The 3,704-nt window shown below is 38.2% G+C and overlaps 1 long non-coding RNA gene across 2 annotated transcripts; it reads right to left on the bottom strand.

Annotated features, from left to right (window-relative positions):
- Window positions 1-1,890: 1,890 nt before the first annotated feature.
- LOC108969975 lies at window positions 1,891-3,484 on the bottom strand. 2 transcript variants are annotated; one of them, XR_001993442.1, is made up of 3 exons: window positions 3,422-3,484; window positions 2,701-3,356; window positions 1,891-2,627 (listed from the first exon to the last, which is right to left on the bottom strand). It is a non-coding gene; the product is annotated as an uncharacterized LOC108969975 (long non-coding RNA). The 2 variants fall into 2 exon arrangements; XR_001993441.1 differs by having other exon boundaries at window positions 2,706-3,356.
- Window positions 3,485-3,704: the final 220 nt, after the last annotated feature.

The raw sequence follows: 3,704 nt of genomic DNA, 5'->3' as shown, positions 1-3,704 counted from the left end.
AGGTTCTATCGAGCGTATTGTGTGAAAGATTAAAGCCCACCGTCAACAAACTGATTGGACCTTATCAGTGTGGCTTCAGACCTGGAAAGTCAACAACCGACCAGATATTCACCATACGCCAAATCCAAATCCCCGTGAAAGAAGAATCGACACTCACCACCTCTTCTTCGATTTCAGAGCTGCTTTCGACAGCACGAAAAGGGGCTGCCTTTATGCCGCGATGTCAGAATTTGGTATCCCCGCAAAACTAATACGGCTATGTAAACTGACGTTGAGCAACACCAAAAGCTCCGTCAGAATCGGGAAGGACCTCTCCGAGCCGTTCGATACTAACTATTTCAGACAAGGCTGCTCCCTATCGAGCGATTTCTTCAACCTGCTTCTGGAGAAAATAATTAGAGCTGCAGAACTAAATAGATAAGGTACAATCCTCTATAAGAATGTACAGCTTCTGGCGTATGCCACCCACGACGCTAGTTCTGCCTTCTCCAGACTGGACAAGGAAGCAGATCAAATAGGTCTGGCAGTGAACGAGGGCAAGACGAAATATCTCCTATCCTCAAACAAACAGTCGTCGCACTCGCGACTAGGCTCCCACGTCACTGTTGACAGTCATAGCTTTGAAGTCGTAGATAATTTCGTCTATCTTGGAACCAGCGTAAACACCACCAACAACGTCAGCCTAGAAATCCAACGTAGGACAACTCTTGCCAACAGGTGCTACTTCGGACTGAGTAGGCAATTGAGAAGCAAAGTACTCTCTCGACAAACAAAAACCAAACTCTATAAGTCAGTCATAATACCCGTCCTGCTATATGGTGCAGAGGCTTGGACGATGACAACACCTGATGAGTCGACGTTGCGAGTTTTCGAGAGAAGAGTTCTGCGAAAGATTTTTAGTCCTTTGCGCGTTTTCCACGGCGAATATCGCATTCGATGGAACGATGAGCTATACGAGAGATTCATATGACGACATTGACATAGTTCAGCGAATTAAAAGACAGCGGCTATGCTGGCTAAGTCATGTTGTCCGAATGGACGAAAACACTCCAGCTCTGAAAGTACCCGCCGTACCCGCCGGGGAAAGCAGAGGAAGAGGAAGACTTCCACTCCGTTGGAAGGACCAGGTGGAGAAGGACCTGGCTACGCTTGGAATATCCAATTGGCGCCACGTAGCGAAAAGAAGAAACGACTGGCGCGCTGTTGTTAACTCGGCTATATTCGCGTAAGCGGTGTCTATGCCAATTAAGAAGAAGAAGAACTTTTTTCAACTTCCACGAGTTTATTTTTTTTAATGATGACATAATGTGATTGATAGCACTGGGGATATACCACTGCAATCGACTACCCAATATTAGTATTAATCTTTATTCTTAAATCTTCTTACGCTAATTGTTTTTTATATTTGTGATTTCGTTTATTTCTTTCGCCATATATATTTTCTATATAATTTCCCCTTTACGATAATTCTTTGCAATCTTTTTTTATTATGGTGCACTAGCATTTTTATTTACTTCAGCATTATTTAATACATCTCTCATATTTTCATGAGTTTCTGCATTAAATAAAAGTGTACTAGGTTGTCATAATTGATTCAAAATTACTTATTAAGCTGTGTACTTGTTTAAAACATCTAGAGATTTCAATTGGAGCGGAATGAACTCTTTCTATTTGATCATTAACCCTCTAACTAGCCAATTATTTTTCGATTGAAAGAAATTATTTTTTCATAGTTTTTGGGTAAATAAATATACGTTAATGTTAAAAGGTAAAAAAAAATCTAAACTTACATTCCAGGTGAGAAAATATGTTGACCGCCAAAAGGCGGACCTGCCTGGTAACGTAATAAAAAACTTTTATTAGAGGATGACTTTTCTTGAAATTTTATTCAGATCCTTTTATTGTTTTGATGATAAATTTGAAAACATTGTTTGAGAGACCCAGATTTAATTTACACTTACACAACTACATTTGTGTTTCGGACTTACATCCCGGAAGTTTACATACTTTTTTGTCACTACGGCTCAAAACGTCAGGCATATGTCCAACTCCATTTTGTATTTGTGGACTTTGGCTCTGAGGTCTACCGACAGCTCTTTTGGCGTTGGTCTACTCATAATGACAAAGTACATATGTAAGCCACTTCAACACGAAAATTTGGTAATTCTTTATGATAAATATCTTTACAGTTAATTCCATGAATACGCTGAAAAAGGAGGCATGATTTTACTATCGACATATCAATTAAGTGATAAAATAAACGCAAAGTCCATTTTTTGGTCTTAACTCTGATGTGACCAAGTAAACTGTCCATCAAATCAACACCACCCATATGGCGGTTATATTCTTTAATTATATTAGGACAGTCTAGATCGACGTAGCATTTATTTTTCCGATCATAACGGCATATTTTTAAGGGTTGTGAATTGCGGTTTAGTGTTTTAAATGGATTAATTCCAGCATACGTGGATAGCAGTCGTACATATTTTGTATCCTTCCATTGAACACAAGATATGTCCACTCTAAAGACTCGGCCAACAAACTCCTCTGAGTATCCACGTTCTTTATCTTTTAATTCCACTTCCTTTGTCAGCTTGTAGTTGGGTATTCTGTAGATCGGACGGTTCCTAAACAAGAAGTGGCAGAGAGGTATACAAATTATCAAAGTGTGGTTTTTGAAATGTGGTTTTGGAATTGTACTTAACAACTTCATGACTACATTGGCTGTTGATCCTCAATCAGGAGTATTAGGTAATACTTTATTATCGCCAGCTCCTTTGTATACTTCCAATTTGTACGAAAAGCCATTCGAGTCACAAAGAACAAAAAGTTTCATGCCATATTTATAGGGCTTTACGGGCATATATTGTCGAAATTTTGTCAACATTTTTGTTGAACACATTTGTTCATCAATGCACAACCGAGCTGTTTTTGGCACAGAATCAAATTGCATATTGAGTTTGGACAAATTTTATGCAGTTCATCAAATCCTGCTTCCTGTGGTTTTTTCATATTTTTGCTATCATTGAAGTGAAGATATTTTCCGATTGAGAAGAACTTTTTGGAAGACATTGCGTTTCTAACTGGCTCGAAAGAATGTTGGACCAGTAACTCTCGACACTGGGATATCGGTACACAGACATATAAATCAAAATTCCGATATATTTTTTTAAATCACACGATGTCAACGTAAAGTTTGTAGAAGCATCTTGCTGTTTTGCATACAAATTGCTCTGATACACAATTTAATTTTGCAAGTCATCGTTGAAAAAATAATTAAATCAACGGAATGGTGTGGTCTGTGGCGGTCTGTTGACCGGCAGATCCGCCTTTAGACGGTGTTCCATTTTCACCGGCTACAAACAAAGTTTTGCTAAAAACTTAACAATTAAGCACAAAAAATAAAATAATAGGTATTTACCTATATGAGAAAACTTTTGTTCACGCAAATCATGAATTTTAACGATTTTATACTATTTTAAAAACTCCATTTCACACTTTGTCAAAAAATTGACTTTAGCACTCAACGGTTTGCAATCAAATGACGAATGCTTACTGTGATTTGTTGCAATAAGAGAAGTGTGTTGTTGTCTGCTGATATTTACCGTTAGAACAGAGATTTGAAATATGAGCTGCATAGCAACATACATATTAATTGTACACCGTCTAAAGGCAGGCTCGCCGGTTACAGTTAATACTCGTAG

The sequence above is a fragment of the Bactrocera latifrons genome, unplaced genomic scaffold, assembly GCF_001853355.1.
Source record: "Bactrocera latifrons isolate USDA-ARS-PBARC rearing strain unplaced genomic scaffold, ASM185335v1 scaffold_272, whole genome shotgun sequence".
Taxonomy (NCBI): Eukaryota; Metazoa; Arthropoda; class Insecta; order Diptera; family Tephritidae; genus Bactrocera; species Bactrocera latifrons.
Note: the sequence above shows the minus strand (reverse complement) of the source record. Positions and strands in the feature narration are given on the sequence as shown.